This window comes from Mustelus asterias, chromosome 15 (assembly GCF_964213995.1).
Source record: "Mustelus asterias chromosome 15, sMusAst1.hap1.1, whole genome shotgun sequence".
In the NCBI taxonomy this organism is placed as follows: domain Eukaryota; kingdom Metazoa; phylum Chordata; class Chondrichthyes; order Carcharhiniformes; family Triakidae; genus Mustelus; species Mustelus asterias.
The window spans coordinates 59,278,305-59,302,677 of record NC_135815.1 but is presented as its reverse complement, the minus strand read 5'-3'; the positions used below and the strand labels follow the sequence as shown (position 1 = coordinate 59,302,677).

Here is a 24,373-nt window from a genome sequence, read left to right as displayed (position 1 = left end):
CAATTGTATAGCAGAGTGCAACGTCAAGTTCAAGAAGTTTTCAAATCACCTAGACAATTCTTGTAGACATGTTTATTTTGAGAAGGTTTTTATTTTAATGAGGATTTTGGATAAATGCTTTACATTTTCCAAGAGCTGCTCAATTTTCAGGCCAACTTTTAAAATAGGCACCGTCATACTCCTCCCCAGTAAGGCTCCTCCAAAATAGATAATATAGCTCCCAATATAGAGCTTCAAAATGCAATCCTTTCCTACCACTTTTTTCTGGATCCCAACATTTCCAATTTAACCTTCATGTCCTACAACATTTAATTCTCCAATGCCCAACTGCAGTAACAATATTATTGCACTCCATTCTAAGGTGCAAATCAGTGATCTTGATACCTAGGGCCAGGATTTGCAGTCATCGATGAAACAACGGTTCTTGCTGCTGACCTTAAAAGTCAAGTCTCAGAGAGAAATCTAGTAATATCCTTTGCAAGAATTTCACTCCTCTGGCCACAATTGATTTCAGCATTTCTACACCAATCACATTAAAGGATTTTCACAGGCAACCCCCCTCACTCCTCCTCCACCCCAGCCAAAAGGGAAGACACAAAATATTTTAAAAGTCCACTATTTAATAATTTGACAGCACTCCACAATTCTAAAATAGTTCCAGGGCCGATTTCATTGTTCATCAAGTTTAATTATTCACATCATCGGTGAAATCCAGTTGTACATAATAAAAAACACCAGAAGAAGTTGTTCAAACAAAGATGTGGGGACAGGAATGTTGTAATTTGAGCTGATTTTATGACTGCCTGATTGGGCGGGGGCCACACTGAAGCCTATGACGGACGGAGCCTGAGTGACAGGCCGCAACTTCAAATTTCTGTGCTAATCAACACATCCACAACATGCTGAGATTGTTGTTCCAGATGTAATGATGGCAAACGTCAAACTACATCAAACCCCCACCCATCCACATCCACCCCGCAAAGTCCAGCCACAAAGCAACGTACTCTGACTTCCAGTATTTCCTGTGGCATTGCTCATAATAAACTAGATACGTAAACACAAGGTGCTTATAGCATACAGACCAGACTTTTAGCAGCACAAGTTACGAGCAGTGGCAAAGAAAGCTGTGGGATTTAATAACACAAGGCATTGGTCCCAAGGATTTACAGCATTCTCCGGCAATCCTGGGGTTAGCCAGTCTGATGGTGAAAATTTTCTGCAGTTTGGCAGCTGGTGTTCCACAGCACTCCAAGGGATCACATTTTGCCACATGCTTTGAGATTTATAATGCTTTCTCAGGCCGGTCAGTGGTAATACTCTCACCTCAGTGTCACAGGGATTATGGGTTCAAGTCTCACTCCAGGGACTTGAGCATATCATCCAGATTGAGTCTTTAGTACAGTTCACTCAGAGGAGATCTTAAACTGACCTCATCTGATCTCTTAAAAAAATACGAACTGTAAATTGTTTTCTACCAAGAAGCCACAGTGAGGATATTGGATGGCAAATATCAGCAAACGTGTTTTAATAGAATTTTGAATACGAGGTACAGCAGAACTGAGAGAACCAGAAGTTAAATGGAAAGAGACAACCAGAGTCTAAGTAAGCATAAATCAAAACTTCAGCATTACAAAGTGAGACTCTTGGTGATGCAGGGACACTGAAAAAAAATACTAAAAGGTATACCATGTTAAGTGTTTTTATCTGTAATGTGCATACAATATTTAGTGCAACTTGTTTGAATTATTTTGTGCATTGATATAAAATTATCAAAATGTAATTATGTATGGGGATGCAAGAGGAAGGCTGTGTTGGTGACTTATTTGTATTCTTTCAGGGGATGTGAGCATTGCTGGCTAGGCCAGCATTTATTGCCCATCCCTAATTGCCCTTGAGAAGGTGCTGGTGAGCTGTCTTCTAGGAGGTGGGTTCCAAGATTTTGACTCGGCAACAAAGAAACAGTGATACATTTCCAAGTCAGGGAACTTGCAGGTGGTGGTGTTCCCATGCATCTGCTGCCATGTCCTTCTGGGTGGTAGAGGTTGTGGGTTTGGAAAGTGCTGTTAAAGGAGCTATGGTGAGTTGCTGCAGTGTATCCTATAGATGGTATGAACTATGTGGTGATGGAGGGAGTGGACGTTGAAGTTAGTGGATGGGATGCCAATCAAGTGGGCTTTGTCTTGGATGGTATAGAATCTGGAGTGTTGTTGGAGCTGCACTCGTCCAGGCAAGTGGAGAGCATTTCATCAAACTCCTGATTTGTGCCTTGTAGATGGTGGACAGGCTGTGGAAAGTCAGGAGGAAAGTTACTCTGCAGAATTTCCAGTCTCTGACCTGCTCGTGTAGCCACACTATTTATATGGCTGGTCCATTTCAGCTTCTGGTCAATGTTAACCCCCAGGATGTTGACAGTCAGGGATTCAGCGATGGTAATACCATTCAATGTCATGGGGTAGTGGTTGGATTCTCTCTTGCTGGAATGGCCATTGCCTTACACTTGTGTGGCACAAGTGTTACTGGTCAGCCCGAGTCTGAACATTGCCCAGGTCTTGTTGCATATGGATATTGAGTGCTTCGGTATCTGAGTCATCACAAAGTGAATGTGCGAATGCTCCCACTTCTGACTATGCTGGAGAGAAGATCATTGATGAAGCAGTTATGACTTCCAACAGCCACAGCCTTTATGCTCACTATGACTCCAACCACTGGAGAGATTCCCCCCAATTCCGATTGACTCCAGTTTTGCTAGGGTTTCTTGATGCCATGCTCGGTCAAACACTGCCTTGATGTCAAGGGAAGTGACTTTCACCTCACCTCTGAAGTTCAGTTCATGATTTGGCTAAGGCTGTAATGAGGTCAGCAGCTGAGTGACCCTCTTGGAGTCCAAACTGGATGGCAGTGAGCATGTTTTGTTGAGCAAGCACTGCTTGATTTTACTGTTGATGACACTTTACATCACTTTATGATCGAGAGTAGACAGATGGGACTGAATTTGTCCATCTTTTTGTGTACAGGACACACCTGGGCAGTTTTCCACATTGTCAGGTAGATGCCAGTGTTGTAGCTGTACTGGGACAGCTTGGCTTAGGGTGCAGCTAGTTCTGGAGCACAAGTCTTCAGTACTATTGCTGGAACACTATCAGGATCCATAGCTTTGTCATATCAAGTGCCTTCAGCCGTTCCTTGATACCTTGACATGGAGTGAGTTGAATTGGCTGAAGATTGGCATGCGTGATGCTGGAGACCTGAGGTGGAGCCGAGATGGATCATCCACTTGGCACTTCAGGCTAAAAATTGTTGCAAATGCTTCAGCCTGGTAAGATACTTGGTAGTGTGGATGAACAGAGGGATCTGGGTGTCCATGTGCATAGATCCCTGAAAGTTGGCACCCAGGTTGATAGGGTTGTTAAGAAGGCGTATGGTGTGTTAGCTTTTATTGGTAGAGGGATTGAGTTTCGGAGCCAGGAGGTCATGCTGCAACTGTACAAAACTCTGGTGCGGCCGCATTTGGAGTATTGCGTACAGTTCTGGTCGCCGTATTATAGGAAAGATGTGGAAGTGTTGGAAAGTGTGCAGAGGAGATTTACCAGGATGTTGCCTGGTATGGTGGGAAAATCGTATGAGGAAAGGCTGAGGGGCTTGAGGTTGTTTTCGTTAGAGAGAAGGTTAAGAGGTGACTTAATAGAGGCATACAAGATTATCAGAGGATTAGATAGGGTGGATAGTGAGAGCCTTTTTCCTCGGAAGGTGTTGGCTAGCACGAGGGGACATAGCTTTAAATTGAGGGGTGAGAGATCTAGGACAGATGTTAGAGGTAGGTTCTTTACTCAGAGGGTAGTAAGGGCGTGGAATGCCCTGCCTGCAGCAGTGGTAGACTCGTCAACGTTGAGAGCGTTCAAGTGGTTATTGGATAAACTTATGGATGATATTGGAATAGTGTGGATTAGAGGGGCTTTAGATTGGTTCCACTGATCGGCGCAACATCGAGGGCCGAAGGGCCTGTACTGCGCTGTAATGTTCTATGTTCTTTTGCACTGATGTACTGGGTTCCTCTATCATTGAGGATGAAGGTATTTTTTGGAGCCTCCTCCTGTTAGTTATTTTATTGTCCACTAGCATTCAAAACTGGATGTGGTTGGAGTGCAAAACTTAGATTTGTTCATTGCTTAGCTCTGTCTATCACTTGCTGCTTTCGTTACTTGGCACACAAGTAGTCCTGTGTTGTGGCTTCATGCCTGGTGCTGCTCCCTGCATGCCTTTTTGCACTCTTTATTCAGTCAGGGTTGATCCCTGACTGTATGGTAATGATAGAATGGGGGATATGCCAGGTTATGAGCTTCAGATTTTGGTTTATACAATTCTGTTGAAGCTACTGATAGTCCACAGTGCCTCATGGTGTCCAGTTTTGCGTTGCTAGATCTGTTCAAAATCTTTAGCATGGTGACACAACATGATGGAGGGTACTCTCAATGTGAAAATGGGACTTTGTCCCCACAAGGACTATACAATGATCACTCCTACCAATACCATTATGGACAGATGCAGCAGGTAGATTGGGGAGGACGAGATCATGTATATTTTTTCTTCTTTTTGATTCCCTCATCACCTGCTGCAGACCCAGTTTAGCAGCTATGTCCCAGTCTAGCCAGCTCGGTCAGTACCGAGATTATCCTTTTGATTGGAGGAATAAAAAGGCAACTTATTATCTCACGGGAGAGAAATTTCAAAATGTTTTGGTGCAGAGGGATCTGGGTGCCCTTGTGCATGAATCGCAGATAGTATGCAGGTGCATCTGGTAATAAGAAAGGTAAATGGAATTTTGCCTTTAATTGCAAATGGAACAGAGTCTAAAAGTAGGAAAGTGCTGTTGCAACTGAATAGGACATTGGTGAGACTGCATCTGGAGTACTACGCACAGTTTTGGTCCCCTTACTTGAGGAAGGACATAAATGCATTGGAGGCAGTTCAGAGAAGCTTCACTTGATTGATTCCAGGGATGAAGGATTTGTCTTATGAAGAGAGATCGAGCGGTTTAGGCCTATAATCGTTCGAGTTTAGAAGAATGAGAGGAGATCTAATTGAGGTATATAAGATGCTAAAGGGGATTTACAGGGCAGACAGAGTGTGGATTTTCCTCTTGATGGACATTCTAGAATGAGGGGCCATAGTTTTTGGCTAAGGGGTGCAGATTTAAAACAGAAATGAGGAAGAATTACTTCACTCAAAGGGTCATGAATCTGTGGAATTCTCTACCCCAGAGTGAAGTTGCTACTGGAACACTAAACAAATCTGAGAAGATAGGTATGTTTTTAATTAGTAGCAAGTGTTTATGGGGAGCAGGCAGGAAAGTGGAGATGAGGCCAAGAGGAGATCAGCCATGATCATACTGAATGGTGGAGCAGGCTTAAGGGCTGAATTGTCTACTCCTGTTCCTAGTTCTTATGCTAGCTTGGGAGGCCAGTCAAGCAATAGCGTCATAATCGCAGAATCATCTCTTACAGACAATTTCGCAGACACCACCATCACCATCCTTGGGTACATTCTGTCCACCGAGAAGACTGACCCACCAGAGATAGTGGCACAGTGGTTTTCCATCTGCCAAATTTTGGCCCTATCCCTATCTACTTGTAAATTTCTGAATTCCTATCTCACTGCCACTTGCTTTCCCACCTATTTTAGTGTCAAATTTGGCTATCAGCATAGATTGCAAATAGTTGGGGCCAGACCACATTGTTTTGGATCTGTAGGCACACATAGGCCAGACCAGGTAAGGACAGCAGATTTTGACAATGGTCCTTTATTACCAAGACAAGCTTTTTTAGTTCTAGATTTATTAACTGAATTCAAATTCCACCAGCTGTGGTGATGGGATTCAAAAACACGTCTCCAGAGCATTAGCCTGGGCCTTTGGATTACTAGTCTGACGACATTAGCAACATTACCACTACGCCACCATCTCCCCATAATGCATGACATTTATTAACTGCATTGCAATCAATATCACCTACCGTGATACTGAACTTTTCAGAGCAGATGAGACCATGCTGGAGTTTGTGATGCAATATTAAGCTAGTTGTACAACAGGGGGTTGGAAGGGTGCGTGGGATGTATTGGGGAAAAATAAATAAAGGTTAGGTAGATTGCAATGAAATGGTGAACAATAAAATATTGCAGAGGTAGGAGAGGGTGACAAAGCTTAAGGCTTATCTGCCTCACTGAATATAATCAGAACAGGCAAGACAAATACACCACAAGTACACCCATTGTTCATGTGCAGACGAATCAACAGAAGAATTTCACTAAAAAAATGCAAAGTCATGACCAAGATTCTTAATAATAACACAAAAATTCACTACTCGGCAGTCAGAATTTATTACTATTATTGCCTTTGTGTGTTCCCTATGCAAGTTTTAAAAATCCAACCCTTAGAATAAGCTTTATAAAAACATGCAAGTTATTATGGCAAAGTTACTGGACTAGTAATCCAAAAGGCCTGGATGAGTACTCCAGAAGTAGGAGTTCAAATCCCACCATAGCAGTTGTGAGAATTTAAATTAGTAAATCTGGAATGAGGTGAGGTATTAAATGAGCTTTTTTACAACTGTGTTCACTCTCGAGAAGGACGGTGTGGCTATAAAAATCAGGGAGGGGGACTGTGATATAACTGAACAAATTAGCATTGAGAGGGAGGAAGTTTTAGCGGCTTAAAAGCAGATAAACCCCAGGCCCAAATTGGAACAAAGATGTGTAGGTCACATGACAGAGGAAATGTTAATGTCAGAGAAAGGTGCTGGTAATTGCATAAAGGTAAGACATCAGAATGTGTTAATGGGAGAATCAAAGGTCAGTGCTCAGTGAAAGCAAAATGTAAGAATAAATGAGAGATAGCCTGGTGGTGATGGGGGGAGGGGGGGGGGGGGGGGGGGGCTTTTGCATTGGGCCAGAAAAATGTCCTGTACATTAAATGCATATTAAAGAAAGGGTCAAGATGGAGAAGGTCACAGCCTAAAGTTGTTGAATTCAGTGTTGAGTCCAGAGGGCTGTCATTGGCCTAATCAGAAGATGAGGTGCTGCTCCCCCAGCTTGTGCTGAGCATTGTAGCAGGCCAAGGATGGACATGTAGGCATGTGAGCAAAGTGCTGAGTTAAAATAGAAAGCAACAGGAAGGTTGGGGCCATGCTTGTGGACTGAGCGAAGGCGTTCAACAAACTGGTCACCCAGGCTGCATTTAGTCTCCTCAATGTAGAGGAGACCACATTGGGAGCAGCAAATACAGTAGACCCTGCTCCTGCCTCTTACACAGTATATAATTCATCACATTTCTCCCTCTCTAACTCTTCAAGTCTGCATGACTCTTCAATGTTATCTCTGTTTCACTCTACACAGATGCTGCCAGACCAGCTGGGCTTTTTCAGCATTTCTGTTTTTGTTTCAGATTTCAGCATCCACATTGCTTGTGGTCATGAGCCTAGTGCAAGGATTGGGCATCAATAGTTATTGTCAAGGCCACTGGAAGATAACCACCAGAAGCCTGACTGTGCTTTATAGCCCATGTGTCTTTTAACCTGAATTAAGATCCTCATTGTGAATGCGCAGCCACATCTGAAGGGAAAGCTCAGTCACCTGTCCTCCTGCAGAATGATATCCTACAAGGGTGGCCTGGGAATACCATGTACAGACTGAGGGAAGTCGAGGGCGAGAAACTGGATTCCTGCCTTTTATGTGGAGGGAGGCCATTCAAGGGGGACTGCCAATGATTGTGAAGAATGCAGGCTGCAGGCAACACTGCCCTGTTGATAGCTATGATTAGAATGGAGGAGAAGAATCCGTCGCTGATTCGCACAGATCAGGGAAAATCATCACCCTGAGGATCAAGAGCCAGTGAGGCCTCACCAGGTGCTGATGAAGAGCCAAATCCACAAAGGGATTTGTGTGACCAACAGTCTACAGTAAACAGAGCTTATACATGGAGATAAGTGAAGCCACCTTTGCTTGTCTAGGGATCTGGTAGCTCATATTTACCACATTCTTAGTGCAGAACTCACGCCACATGGACCTGGAGGGCATCCAATGCCGGTTGCTCTATAGGTTACTGCTGCACTGAACGTTTTGTTAGCAGGTCCGTCCAGGTCTCCACTGGGGACCTTTGCAGAATCTCACAATCGGCAAAACACAAAGTAAGGTGACAGACAGCCTTTTCAGGAAAGCTCACCATTATGTGCAGTTCTGCACAGGCATTCAGCCTCTGATCTTCGGGTAAGCGTTCTCCAAGGCGGCCTTCACGACACACGACAGCGCAGAGTCGCTGAGCAGAAACTGATAGCCAAGTTCCACACACATGAGGACGGCCTAAACCGGGATGTTGGGTTTATGTCACACTATCAGTAACCCCCACAGCTTGCCTCCTGGACTTGCAGAATCTCACTGGCTGTCCTGTCTGGAGACAATACGCATCTCTTTAACCTGTGCTTAATGCTCCCTCCACTCACATTGTCTGTATCTTTAAGACCTGGTTGGCTGTAGAGACTCGCATTCTAATCAGTATTCTGTAACTTGATTTCTGTGTCTCTGTGCTCTGTTTGAGAGCAGATTTCCACTCCATCTGACGAAGGGGCAGCGCTCCGAAAGCTAATGGCATTTGCTACCAAATAAACCTGTTGGACTTTAACCTGGTGTTGCTAAAACTCTTACTGTGTTTACCCCAGTCCAACGCCGGCATCTCTACATCTTGGATGAAACAAGCCAGGCTGCCAAAGCTGTGTAATTCTTTGTGATCTCAAACTTCCTGCAAGTGCATGGCACCATCAACAGCACACATGTGGCCTGGCTGCAGCCCGAGATTCATTAATAGGATCAGAACTGTCAGAACATCCAGTTCATTTCTGCTCACAGAAAACAGATCAAGTATGTTTGTGCTAGGTACACATGGAGCTCACATGACACTTACATAGAAACTGGGAGTAGTAGACCATTTGGCCTTTTGAGCCAGCTCCATCATTCAATATAATTATGGCAGATCCTCAATCTTAATGCTATATTCCCGCTTTTTCCCGATATTCTTTGATCCTACTGAAGTTTTCTTTTTAAAGTTTATTTATTACTGTCACAAGTAGGCTTACATAATACTGAGGGAGAATTTAGCATGGCCAATGCATCTAACCAGCACGTCTTTCGGATTGTGGGAGGAAAGTGCAGCACCCGAGGGTGCAGAACGTGAAAACTCCAGAGAGATGGTGACCCAAGCCGGGAATCGAACTCTGGTCCCTTACGCTGTGAGGCAGCAGTGCTAACCACTGTGCCACCCAAAATCTTAAAAATAATCTTTCTTGAACTTATTGTGACTCAGCCCCCACAGCCTTCTGTGGTAGAGAATTTGACAGGTTCACTACCTTTTGAGTGAAAAATGTTTTCCTCATCTCGGTCCTAAATGGTCTACCCCGTATTCCCGGTTCTAGATTCCCCAACCAAGGAAAACATCCTCCCTGCATCTAGTCTGTCCAACCTTGTTAGAATTGCATATGTTTTAATCAGATCTCCTCTCATCTTTCTAAATTCCAGTGAATACAGGCTCAGTTGAACCAATCGCACATCATAGGACATTCCCCCAACCCCAGTATCAGAATAGTGAATCTTCACTGCACCCACTCTATGATAATTGTATCCTTTCTTAGGTAGGGAGACCAAAACTGCATGCAATACTCAGGCTTGATCTCACCAAGGCCTTGTATAACTGCAATAACAGTAAGAAGTTTAACAACACCAGGTTAAAGTCCAACAGGTTTATTTGGTAGCAAAAGCCACACAAGCTTTCGGAGCCCCAAGCCCCTTCTTCAGGTGAGTGGGAATTCTGTTCACAAACAGGGCATATAAAGACACAGACTCAATTTACATGAATAATGGTTGGAATGCTTACAGCTAATCAAGTCTTTAAGATACAAACAACGTGAGTGGAGAGAGCATCAAGACAGGCTAAAAAGATGTGTATTGTCTCCAGACAAGACCCCAGTCCAACGCCGGCATCTCCACATCATAACTGCAATAAGACATACCTATTTCTGAACTCAAATCCTCTTGCAATGCAGGCCAACATAATATTTGCCTTCCTAATTGCTTGTTGCTCCGGACTCTCATAGACTGGTGTACAAGGGCATTCCTTTGTACATCCACACTTCCCAATACATCACCATTTAAATAATACTCTGTTTTTCACACCAAGCGTATTACTTCCCATTGAGCCAGATTGTACTGCATCTGCTATGTGTTGGCCCACTCACTCAACTTATCTCAATCACCTCGAAGCCTCTTTGCATCCTCCTCACAACTCTCAATTCCACCCAGTTTTGTGTTGTCAGCAAACTTGGAAATGTTTTTTGGCGGCATGATAGCAGTGGTTAGCACTGCTGCTTCATAGCTCCAGGGACCTGGGTTCGATTCCCGGCTTGGGTCACTGTTTGTGTGGAGTTTGCACATTCTCCTCGTGTCTGCGTGGGTTTCCTCCGGGTGCTCCGGTTTCCTCCCACAGTCCAAAGATGTGCAGGTTAGGTTGATTGGCCATGCTAAAAAAAATTGCCCTTAGTGTCCTGGGATGCGTAGGTTAGAGGGATTAGTGGGTAAATATGTAGGGATGTGGGGGTAGGGCCTGGGTGGGATTATGGTCAGTGCAGACTTGATGGGCCAAATGGCCTCTTTCTGTGCTGTAGGGTTTCTAAGATTTCTAAGTTACATTTGGTTCCCTCATCCAGGTTATTTACATATATCATAAACAGCTGGGGCCCATGCACTGATCCCTGTGCTACTCCACTAGTCACCGCCTGCCACTCGGAAAAAGATCTATTTATTCCCGATCTCTGTTTCCTGTCTATCAACCAATTTTTGATCCATGCCAATACATTACCCCCTCTCCCACATGCTATGATTTTGCTCACTAAACTCTTACGAAGGACCTTATTAAAAGCATCTGAAAGTCCAAATACACCACATCCGCTGGTTCTCCCTTGTCCACTCTACAAGTTACATCCTAAAAAAAAATCCAGTAGATTTGTTAAGTACGATTTGCCATTCATAAACCCACGCTGGCTTTGTCCAATCCTATCAATGCTTTCCAAATGTTCTGTTATCACGTCTTTTATAATACTCTAGCCATTATTGATGTCAGACTAACTGGTCTGTAATCCTACCATTATTGATGTCAGACTAACTGGTCTGTAATCCTACCTTTTTTCTTTCCCTCCCTTTTTAAATAGTGGGGTTACATTTGCCACCCTCCAATCGGTAGGAAATTCTCCAGAGTCTATAGAATCTGGAAGATGACCACCAATTGCATCCCATATTTCAAGGGCCACTTCCTTCATTGCTCTGGGGTATAGATTATTAGGCCCTGGTGATTTGTCAGCCTTTAACTCCATTAATTTCATCTGCAACATTTTCTTACTAATGTGGATTTCCTTCAATTCTACCCGCTCACTAGACCCTGGGTTCTCTAACATTTCTAGGAGGTTATTTGTGCCCTCTTTTGTGAAGACAGAAGCAAAGTAGGTGCTCAATTGTTCTACCATTTCTTTGTTCCATATTATAATTTCCCACCGTCAGCTCTCATGGATGAATAATGCAGAGGTGTCATCTTGCTACTGAACCATGATATGATCTCGGGCATCTGGATGCAGAGATCTGTTACTCTACAGCATACATCCAAGGCTGTGAATTATGTTCGCATTGTCCTCAGGAAGCGACTCAGCAGAACCATGGTTTGATTATTTACAAACACTCCCTGCATTCATTGGAAGCCTACCAAGTCTAGATCTTGCATTGCCTTGGCATTAGGGAGGAAGGTGGTCCAGTCAGTTTTGACTGAGCAATCAATGACAACTTCCCTTCATAGATCCTGCTGAGCACTCAGGAGATGTGCCAAAGCACTGCTTTCATAGAATTACAGTTCTCAACATCATCCACCTCACAAAGGTCAATCTTTTTTATCTACCCCAAGTCAACTTGTGCACAGTCATGCAATGAATTCCATATCAGGGTGCATTCTGTGCCTTTACAAAAGGACTCTGTGAAGCACCACTAGTGGCCATTCAGGAGCAAGTACAACCTTCACAGGTGAGTAGACAGATTCATCAGGAGAAGCACACATCTCTAACGTCACACACTCATTCCCCGCCGAGAGACATTTCTAATGTCCCTAAGTGGAACCTACTCCCATCACTCAGCGCCATGCATGGGGAGAATGGGAGCTAAGAAATGAATAACGTTCAGCCTTAAATGAGGAGATGAAAACATGCTGCAGGACGGCGTGAAAAGCTGAGGTGCGCAACGATGAATACTACTCTTCCTAAAAGCTCAGTCATACCATAAATACCATTGCAAGGAGAACGTGGGAGAAAGGATCCTAACATTGATCCCAACAAATGCTTGTTACACCCACAAACAACAGTCTCAGTGTGACAGCATCGGGGGGGCATGGGACTTTGAGTCATTCTGATTAGCCAGTGAATGCCCGAGACTTGGACAGGAATGAATGCAAACTTGTTCACAATAGTGCAAATTATAAACAGGGAATGAACACTTGTGCCAAATTCATAGATCATAGAATATAGAATCCATACAGTGCTGGAGGCCATTTAGCCCATCGAGTCTGCACCGACCCCAATTCCACTCAGGCCTTATCCCTGTAATCCCATGTATTTACCCTGCTAGTCCCCCTAACACTATGGTCAATTTAGCATGGCCAATCAACCTAACCCTCACATCTTTGGACTGTGGGAGGAAGCCGGAGGAAACCCATGCAGATACGGGGAGAATGTGCAAACTCCACACAGACAGTGAGCTGAGGCCGGGTTCGAACACAGGTCCCTGGCGCTGAGAGGCAGCAGTGCTAACCACTGTGCCACTCTCAATTCTGCACTGTGCATTCAAAACTTCTCAATTTTCCAAACCCTACTGTTACATCTAGGTGCACCCTGACATCCACAGCAGAGTGGGAGGCAGCCTAACTGCTATGTTCTGCTCCCTGAGATGACTTTGGCGAGCCAGAGGCCTGGGAGCATCAGTCTGCTAAGGTCTCCTGCTGTGGAGCAGATACACTGTCTTTGGTCTGATCTGCTGGATTTGATGGGGTCACTGGTAGAGGGGATTTTAAGCGGCAAAACACTTGAGTGTCCGGGGTTGATGCCCCGGGAAGTATGGCCAGCACACCTCCTCCCTTTGGGTGCCCAAAGGCCCTTCCCTGACTCCTTGAGAAGGGGCACCTGGAGCAAGGTTAAGATTCCCTATCCCTTCTTGCCTAGCCACTGCTATAACCCATGGATAATGCAATGGGGTGTGTAAATCATAGAAACCCTACAGTGCAGAAGGAGGCCATTCGGCCCATCGAGTCTGCACCGACCACAATCCCACCCAGGCCCTACCCCCACATATTTACCCGGTAATCCCTCTAACCTACGCATCTCAGGACTCTAAGGGGCAATTTTTAACCTGGCCAATCAACCTAACCCACACATCTTTGGACTGTGGGAGGAAACCGGAGCACCCGGAGGAAACCCACGCAGACACGAGGAGAATGTGTAAACTCCACACAGACAGTGACCCAAGCCGGGAATCGAACCCAGGTCCCTGGAGCTGTGAAGCAGCAGTACTAACCACTGTGCTACCGTGCCGCTGAGCAGTTCAGAAATAAGCACGTCTATCATGAGTGCTGAGTCCATCCCAAACGGGATTAAGATGCCGTTTGTGCAAGAATTTACATGAGATGGTGAGATTAAAAGTAGCTGATGGATACCCAATGTTGCTGCTCCATCTGTTGGTCATGTGTGACATCCATATGAACTCTAGCCTTTAGACTACCAATTGAGTGAGAGTTTGGAGTGAGTAGAAGTTTCACTTCCTCTGGTGGAGTGCAACGGATCATTGATCTTTTTCCTGCACTGTACGAGGGTTGACCATGACACAAACCTCCCTGGCGACCTCCTCCCGGGCCAGTGAGGTCAGATCCTCTTCCATTTCGAGGAAAAAGAACCTCCCATTTTTCCTGGATAGCCTGGAGGAGAATTTGCAGCAAGGTCTCACTGAACCATGGAGCAGAAAGTTTAGATCTTTTGAGAGCTGTTGAAAACAGAGTGAAATAATACACTCAGCCTGCGGTGAGTGACTATCTGTATGGGTGCTGTTTGAGTATAGCATCAGAACCTTCATCCCATGAGGTAAAATGCAGGGCAGATCCCTGCCCATCCCATTCAACAAGTTCCTCACTGATACATAATTAATAAGCTGAAAAACAGAAGATCATGTGGCTTAATCCAACCAGCCATCCAGCTGGAATCACATTGATTCTCCCATCTGCACTTCGTCTCCAGAATGGAAAATTCTACCCATGGTTTTGTGCAATCTTACAATGTTTACAATCTTATAAATGGCCGCCACATTTCCCCACGAACACGAGTCACCTTGAGGTTTTGAAACACACAACATAGATAAGAGTTTGCTCCCTTTGCAAGTGTTGTGAACAAACTGTATTTATTTGAATCATGCACATTGAGCTGAAGCATGGCTCAGCAGTAAGCAATTTTTAATTGTGTCATTTTCCAATACATAGATTTTTTAAAGAAACATATTTAATTGGAATTATGATTTCAACTCTAATTTCAATTCTATTTAGTACGTAGCAAAATGTTACAAAAGCTCAAGAATCACTTATTTGATAAGCTGGTAATTAGTTTCAAGTGAATCAGATTAGTTGGAATGATAAGTGGTGTATTTAAAACTTCAAACAAGTTTGTTTTTAAGGAGTATGATGTCATCAATAAAGTTCCCCTATCCCTCATCAGCTTTGACATATCGTTATAAAAAATGAAGCCAAGTCATCAACAATAAGGGTTAGTTGCAAATTAATCACTACTCTGCCTAAGATATTTTTGAAGATGCCCAAATTTAATCTATATTTCAACTCATCTCCCTCTTTTTACTGGAACCTCCAAATAATAGCACATCCTAAAATGAGAAGAGCAGGACAGACAGCTACCTCCAATAGCTCGGCACTGGGGCAGCAGATGGCACACAGCAGCTAGTCTCATTCTATTTCCTTCCCTCCTCATCTGGAGGCCTCTCAGCACCACCCTCCAGTGGTACAGCTGAGGCCCAGACCAAACGGTTAAACCATGAGCAGCCTACTCTAAGGTTAGACTTAGATTTAATAATTATTGTTTACTTTATCTGCAATACCAATATAATAAAATTACTGCAGCTATTATTGCAAGTCCAACACAAAGTGCAGTAATTGAGGAACTAACAATTATTTAATTGGCTTTGTTGCTGCATCACTAAGTTTAGGATCAAAGATAAATCAGAAAAAGATGGATTCTTTCATGCAACTAATCATCCCTTAGGAATTAATGCAATGGTATATTAATAAGGACACAGGTGCCATCTTATTAATGCACAGCAGGCATCTTTTAGCCACTCGTTAACTGATTCAGTGGTCCACTCAACACACTAAGTTGTAAGAAAGCAACATATATGATAAACAATCAAAAATAAGCAGGTTGATGGAGGCAGTCGGTCCCTATGTTTTAATTATAAATCTTTCTTTACAATATATATTTTCAATCATTCTACATCTGCGACATCAACAAACTTTTTAAAAAATTAACAGAAAAGTTTTCAATGGCCTGTAAGGAAAACAATGATCTTCATGCATTTGTGAAAAAGACAATTATTGGTAATCTGGAGGAAGATCTAATATAAAACAAATGAAACAGGTGTGTGCGCGCGTGCGCGCATGCGCGCGGTGGGTGGTGATTGCAGGAGGCAAGATAGAAAAAGGAGCAATACTTCAATTTTTGTTTATTCTACTAAATTTTGAGTTTTAATGAGATATACTATCTATATAAAGAAAAGCCTACAAAAGGTTCAGGGAGCTAGGTAATGTTAGAAATCTAGAAGAGTATACGATTAGTAGGAAGGAACTTAAGAGGGAAATTAGAAGAGCAAGAAGGGGTCATGAGAAGGCCTTGGCAGACAGGATAAAGGAAAACCCCAAGGCATTCTACAAGTATGTTAAGAGCAAGAAGATAAGATCTGAAGGAGTAGGACCTATCAAATGTGACGGTGGGAAAGTCTGTATAGAACCGGTAGAAATGGCAGAGGTACTCAATGAATACTTTGCTTCAGTATTCACAGTGGAAAAGGATCTTGGTAGTTGCAGTACAGACTTGCAGTGGACTGAGAAGATTGAGCATGTGGACATTAGGAAAGAGGATGTGTTGGAGCTTTTGAAAAGCATCAAGTTAGATAAATCGCCGGGACCAGATGGAATGTACCTCAGGTTACTGTGGGAGGCGAGGGAAGAGATTGCTGAGCCTCTGGCGATGATCTTTGCATCATCAATGGAGAGGGGAGAGGTTCCAGAGGATTGCGGATGTGGTTCCGTTATTCAAGAAAGGGAGAAGAGATAGCCCTGGAAATTATAGACCGGTGAGTCTAGCCTCAGTGGTTGGTAAGTTGATGGAGAAGATCCTGAGAGGCAGGATTTATGAACACCTGGAGAGGAATAGTATGATCAGAAATAGCCAGCACGGCTTTGTCCAAGGCAGATCATGCCTTACGAGCCTAATTGAATTTTTTGAAGATGTAACTCGACACATAGACGAGGGAAAAGCGGTAAATGTAGTTTATATGGATTTCAGCAAGACATTTGATAAGGTGCCCCATGCAAGGCTTATTGAGAAAGTGAAGGGGCATGGGATACGAGGGGACATTACTTTGTGGATTCAGAACTGGCTTGCCCACAGAAGGCAAAGAGTGGTTGTAGATGGGTCTTTTGCAGCATGGAGGTCGGTCACCAGTGGAGTGCCCCAGGGATCTGTTCTGGGACCCTTGCTCTTTGTGATTTTTATAAATGACCTGGATGAGGAAGTGGAAGGATGGGTTGGCAAGTTTGCTGATGACACAAAGGTTGGAGGTGTTGCAGATAGTGTACAGGGATGTCAGCAGTTGCAACGAGACATAGATAAGATGCAAGACTGGGCAGGGAAGTGGCAGATGGACTTCAACCCAGATAAGTGTGTGGTGGTTCATTTTGGCAGGTCGAATAGGATGAAAGAATATAATATTACGGGTAAGACGCTTGGCAGTGTGGAAGATCAGAAGGATCTTGGGGTCCGGGTTCATAGGACACTCAAAGCAACGTCGCAGGTAGAGGCTGTAATTAAGAGGGCGTGTGGAATACTGGCCTTCATCAATAGAGGAATTGAGTTTAGAAATCGGGAGATAATGCTGCAGCTGTATAGGACCCTGGTCAGACCCCACCTGGAGTACTGTGCCCAGTTCTGGTCGCCTCATTACAGAAAGGATGTGGAAGCCATAGAAAGGGTGCAGAGGAGATTTTCAAGAATGTTGCCTGGATTAGGTGGCATGCCTTATGAGGATAGGTTGAGAGAGCTAGGTCTTTTCTCCTTGGAGAGGCGAAGGATGAGAGGTGACCTGATAGAGGTGTACAAGATGTTGAGAGGCATTGAGAGAGTGGATTCTCAGAGGCTTTTACCCAGGGCTGGAATGGCTGCCACAAGAGGTCACAGGTTTAGGATGCTGGGGAGTAGGTACAGAGGAGATGTCAGGGGTAAGTTTTTCACTCAGAGGGTGGTGGGTGGGTGGAATCGGCTGCCAGTAGTGGTCGTGGAGGCGGATTCGATAGGGTCTTTTAAGAGACTTTTGGATAAGTTCATGGAAGTTAGTAAGATAGAGGGTTATAGGTAAGCCTAGTAGGTAGGGACATGTTCGGCACAACTTGTGGGCCAAAGGGCCTGTTTGTGCTGTAGCTTTTCTATGTTCTATATCATAACAAGGAATCAAATGAACTTTTTCCAAATACAGGGGTAATAGCAGATAACTAGATCTGCAATTAAGATGCACCAGCTTTCAGCTGATCAGCTTTCGTGCAACAATTTTCACTTCTAAAACAAGTTAACACTTAATTTTAAATATTTAATACATTCTAATATTAAACAGTGAAATTAATTTGTCAGCTTTAGTATTCAGATTAGGAAAGTAAGAAAAAATACTCATGAGCCTTTTAAAGAGATTCTCGTCCTAATTTGCCACACCTAATCCCACCATTTACAGCTCGACTCACTCAGAAACAAAATCACAATTTCATGTCCAGGCCTTCTGAAGAAATAAGCAAAACAGCCTTAACTCTAATAATTTAAAAATTAATTCTGATTTCTAATTAACTCTAATAATTTTTAAAGCAGAAACAAACAATTCAAAATGGTTGAATGTTTTTGAATCGGTTTACATCTTTCATTTTTTAAAAACCGATCGATTATCTGTAGTTGCAGCACAAACCAGAAAACACCAAATTTGGGCAACTAATCTAAACAGCACAAGGTCATGCACAGCTGGGAAGAAAATAATAGTATGTATATTGGAAAACATTTGAAGTACTACCGCAAAATCAATGTATTCATCTCTTATTTCTTACTCTTCACTTACCTGTGGTATTTTTTCAAATTAGAAGCCAGAGAAGGATACAAGAAAGATAAATTTCTATTATCGTCATGCCCTTCAGTGGGATTTAACAAATCCATACACAAGTAGACAACTGAATTGAACTTGAGAATAAGACTAGGTAATAATTCATTTGTTCAGTTGCAAGGGCCTCATAAGCAGCTTGGTTTCAGATAAAGATTGCTGTTATCAGCCTTTGGAGGTTCTCATGTAGGCGTTGATCATCATGCTGGGGCCTGTCAAGGACAATGTTACACCCAATAAGTAGCATAGAGCTAGCCAGACGTCTGGGAACTTTTAATAGTTCTCTCATGAGAGGGTTCCATTATCAGACACTGGAATTTACAGAAGCTAAAAACAGGACATTTTCCTAAGAGTATGCTCATGGTGCCAAATCATGTAATTATGGGCAAATGCATACTTTCTTCAAGTGAAGGAGTTTTATCTTTGTTGAGCTTCTTGAGGTGGAGATGCTGGCGTTGGACTGGGGTAAGCACAGTAAGAAGTCTCACAACACCAGTTAAAGTCCAACAGGTTTATTTGGCACTAGTTTTCGGAGTCTCGGGCTCCTTTCAGCCTCTGATCTTCGGGTAAGCGTTCTCCAAGGCGGCCTTCACGCCACACAACAATGCAGAATCACTGAGCAGAAACTGATAGCCAAGTTCTGCACACATGAGGACGGCCTCAACCAGGATCCTGGGTTCATGTCACACTATCTGTAACCCCCACGACTTGCCTGGGCTTGCAAAATCTCACTAACTGTCCTGGCTGGAGACAATACACATCTCTTTAACCTGTGCTTAACCCTCTCTCCACTCACATTGTCTGTACCTTTAAGACTTGATTACCTGCAAAGACTCACATTCCAACCATTATCTTATAAATTGAGTTTGTGTCTGTATATGCCCTGTTTGTGAACACAAGTCCTCACTCACTTGATGAAAGAGCCTGAGACTCCAAAAGCTAGCACCAAATAAACCTGTTGGCCTTTAACTTGGTGTTGTGAGACTTTTTACTGAGCTTCTTGAGGACAGACATTAAACCCAGATGGGCCGAATGTGGCCCTGGAACCGCAGGCAGTCCACCATTGATTTAGAACTGGGGTTACTGATTAAAAATAAGGGGCTCGCATTTAAGAAAGATCATAGAAATCATAGAAACCCTACAGTACAGAAAGAGGCATTCGGCCCATCGAGTCTGCACCGACCACAATCCCACCCAGGCCCTACCCCCATATCCCTACATATTTTACCCACTAATCCCTCTAATCTACGCATCCCAGGACACTAAGGGGCAATTTTTTACTGTGGGAGGAAACCGGAGCACCTGGAGGAAACCCACGCAGACACGAGGAGAATGTGCAAACTCCACACAGACAGTGACCCAAGCCGGGAATCGAACCCAGGTCCCTGGAGCTGTGAAGCAGCAGTGCTAACCACTGTGCTACCGTACGCCCTAAGATGAGAATACAGTTTCTCTCTGAGGGTGGTGAGTCTTTTGAACTCCCTTCCTCAAAGGCGATGCAAGCAGAGTCGAATGTTTTCAAGGTAGAGGTAGCTAGATTTTTGATCAATGAAAAAGTTAAAGGTTATTGGAGACAGTGGGAGGTTAGTCACATCAGCCACGATCTTACTGAATGGTGGAGCAGGTTTGAATGACCGAGTGGCCTATTCCTGCTCCTAATTTGTACGTTCGCATGAGGGCTGTGGGATTTTGTAACGCGATACTGGCATTAATGATTTAAGAATAGATTTAATAGGTGATTAAATAAAATGAGAAGTAATAAGGGAATAACAGGCACTGGGGAACACGACCCTGCTCATGTGCAGGATAAACACCAATGTGGACTGATTTAAGTCAAGCAGCCTATTTCCGTGTTGTAATTGTAATGTAATTCTACATTCCAATGTTAGAATGCTCCAAGAGGTTGGGGTGGGAGATGGTAAGCGCACTGAAAATTGCAAAGTATTTTGCTTATTAGTTTAAAAAAACAGCTTTGGCTCCCCATCGTCTAAAATACACGGCCTCAATTGTACAAATCAGGATGGTCCTGGATTTAATTTGCTGACTTCAGATGAACAAGTAATGAAGGAAGTACAATGAAATACCCATAGGCTAGGGACAGGAAAAAGAAAATTCACCAAAAATGTGCTCTTGAACAATCGCTGGGGAATCATAAGACCATAAGACCATAAGACATAGGAGCGGAAGTAAGGCCATTCGGCCCATCGAGTCCACTCCACCATTCAATCATGGTTGATTTCAACTCCATTTACCCGCTCTCTCCCCATAGCCCTTAATTCCTCGAGAAATCAAGAATTTATCAATTTCTGTCTTGAAGACGCTCAACGTCTCGGCCTCCACAGCCCTCTGTGGCAATGAATTCCACAGACCCACCACTCTCTGGCTGAAGAAATTTCTCCTCATCTCTGTTCTAAAGTGACTCCCTTTTATTCTAAGGCTGTGCCCCCGCGTCCTAGTCTCCCCTGTTAATGGAAACAACTTCCCTACGTCCATCCTATCTAAGCCGTTCATTATCTTGTAAGTTTCTATCAGATCTCCCCTCAACCTCCTAAACTCCAATGAATATAATCCCACGATCCTCAGACGTTCATCGTATGTCAGGCCTACCATTCCTGGGATCATCCGTGTGAATCTCCGCTGGACCCGCTCCAGTGCCAGTATGTCCTTCCTGAGGTGTGGGGCCCAAAATTGCTCACAGTACTCCAAATGGGGCCTAACCAGTGTTTTATAAAGCCTCAGAAGTACATCCCTGCTTTTGTATTCCAAGCCTCTTGAGATAAATGACAACATTACATTTGCTTTCTTAATTACGGACTCAACCTGCAAGTTTACCTTTAGAGAATCCTGGACTAGGACTCCCAAGTCCCTTTGCACTTTAGCATTATACTGTTGTTCAACATAATCTTGTTGTACAACAATAAAAAGTCAGTTCAACAATGAATTTCCCCGTAACTAACTTGCATGCAGCCTCTGAGCTCACACATAATAGCCACCAGTGACGTCTGTGGAACTTCAACCCAGTATCAATTACTGCAGTCAGGAGAGGAAATATTGTGTGCAAAACCATAGGAGAATGTTAAATCCAGCGTTAAAAAACTTCAGTTTTGGTTCCTGGCTGGTTCTTTCTATGGGGAACTTCTGCTTTCAATTTTCAGAATCCCCATCAATTCACTTTTTAAAGGCTTTTTCAACTCGAGATCTAGTGTGGTATTCTTTTCTTCTCCTGGTGGATAATTGTGCAAATTTGGCACATTACCAGATCATCATAGACAATGAGGAAGCTCTCCAGTGATTCATTATGCTCTTACTTACAAATCTGACATTATAGCCACAGGTTCAAGGATCCCTAAGCTTACAAAGTAGCTTTTCCATACAGATGCTTCAAAGGAAAATTGTTATCAAGCTGAAAAGCTTACCCGCATGATGATGGGCAAAACTTGTCTGGTGCAATAGAGGCTTCATTAGTGTAGAGTGAGCATTCATTTACATATTGCCAAGCGACCTGTATCCCGATAGCGATATGGGATGAGAGGGAGGACCCCAGAGGTGAACTCCCACATGGGTACAGGCACAGCATGTAAGACCAGGAAAGTACTTTAGTAATAAACTGCTTCAGCTACTACCGTGTTCTCATTCCCACACAACTATATAATATTACATGGTATCAGGAGCTGGCTGAGATGGTACAAGGACTCCGACACCTCAACCTGTTTATTTTTGATGAGAATATCGCCAACAACTGGAGAAAGTTTGAGAAGGAATGGTATGTTTGCTGCAATGCCGGTCTGTCCGACAAGTGAAGGAAAAGTCAAAGCCAACATGTTGCTAAACCTGGCAGGCTTAGAAGCTGTGAAGAAATCAGAATCTTTTGCATTCCAGGAGGGGAAGACAAAGAGGATCCTGAGATACCACTAAAAAAACTGAACAAATCTGCATGCCTGTGAAAAATGCAATCATGGAAAGTCAGAAACCCAGTGAATACTGTCTTGTGTCTCAACACTGGAAATTCTGGCAAACAAAAAACGCAAATTCGGTTCTCTCACTGATGAACCTGTTAAGAGATTGTGCAGAATGTGGAACATACAGCAACAGTGTATCCAAACAGCGACCCCGTGAAAAAAAACTTAACTTTGGACTCTACTATTAATATTTGCATGTTAAATGAACACTCCAAAAGGAGCAATATAGATTTAAGAGGAGAAGCTGAATTCTTTTCAGCATAAAACACACACTGGTCAAACTGCAGCGGCCAACACCCACAAAAAAGAAGCACAAGCTATCCAGTTAACAAACGCAACAATAACTGTGGTAAATGAAATCACTTTGCCAAGTGCTATAGGTAAAAGCCATATTAAGAGCTACTGCTACAGCCAGCTACCTCCCCAAATCTCAGCATGCAAACAAAGTTAATAATCTGTAGATAAAACAAAACCTCGAGTCCCGGGAAGCATTCTGCTGTGAAAGTGTTGATTTCTTCAGGGAAAAGAGTGAAATATTCGCAATGTTCAATACTGCTCAAATCAATACCAAACTGAAAGTCAAAATGGATACGAGGCGAAATGTAGGCCACGATTCTCCTGAATCAGGACAAAGTGCCCATGCCTGCAGGAAAACTTAAGCATTTTCCGCTGGGGCTGGCAACGTCTCTCAGATACAAATAAATACATCTCGGGAATCAGGCTGGCCACAAAGGCTGTTCAGAGATTGGTGCCCTTTAAAAAGGCGGAGACAAGCCACCCTCCCACCAAAAATGGAAATGGTGACCCAACTGCTGACCAGGGGAGCACCACCACCATCAGCAAAGAAGGGGGCATCCTCCTCACCACCACTGGAATAATGTCCCCCCCCCCAGACATGAGAGTGACCCAATTCCCCCACCTACAGCCCTCCTCTGACCCCCACTCAAGCACTATGCCTTGGCAGTGCCAATGGTGCACTGAGCCTGGGCTGGCACCTTGGACCCCAAGGGGATCAAGGGGGTAGGTCCAGTGCCCATGTGCCCCTCTGCCAAGCCATAGAGAGAGAGGGTTCCTAAAGGACCTGGAGTTGAGGTGGGCTAAGGCTGTGGGCAAGGGATGGACATCACCTCTCTCCTCTGGGATGTGGTCTCGTGGCTGGACTGCCCTTTCTAGCTCTGGAAAAGTGTGGTTCAGCTTCAGGATGGTGAATTCAGACACCATCCTGGGGTAAATTATTCATTATTGTCTCTTTCCTCTAAAGCTTTGAAGTTCCCTGATCACTTTCATTTCCATGCCCCCTGGACAGCTGGAAGGCTTCCAAATCGCCACTCCATTCAGCAGAAGGGATTCCCCTCTCTCTAGGAAGCTGCAGGTGTAAGCAGACTCCTTTGAAGACCTCGGACTGTCAGGAGTCAGTGACTTTCACTGGGAGGGGGGGAATTTACATCTCCACAGCTGTTCACCCAGCCTCATATGTGATACTGCATTTATCTCAACGCTCTGCACCTTCACAAAAAACTCGTCTTTGAAATACCTTCCAATCTTGGAAAACCTTTGTTTTCATTCAATTTCAGTCCAGTCCTTTGAACTTTCATTTGTTTGACAGTGTAATGGTTTTTACTCAGCATGCAGTCATGTGTGTTTATTTATCTTTCCCTTCTTACTTGAATGCATCTCAAGTACTCCCATTGTTCCTAACCACAATGTTTACTTAAATGAGGAACTTAAAAGCATTTTTAGCTCTTTCAATGTTGCCGACGGTGTTATAGCTCCCATAGATGAGGCCACAGAATGGGTCTCCGTGATGGTAGGTGTGGTGAAGAAAGATGGCACAATCAGGACTTGAATCTCCCCAGTTCACTTCAACAAAACATTTCTGAGAACTCACC

At 43.8% G+C, this 24,373-nt stretch overlaps 1 protein-coding gene across 1 annotated transcript in view; it reads right to left on the bottom strand.

Moving 5' to 3' along the window:
* The window catches only part of LOC144504529 (rho guanine nucleotide exchange factor TIAM2-like), a 314,348-nt gene that overhangs the window by 229,825 nt on the left and 60,150 nt on the right, over positions 1-24,373 (bottom strand). The window lies entirely within an intron of this gene.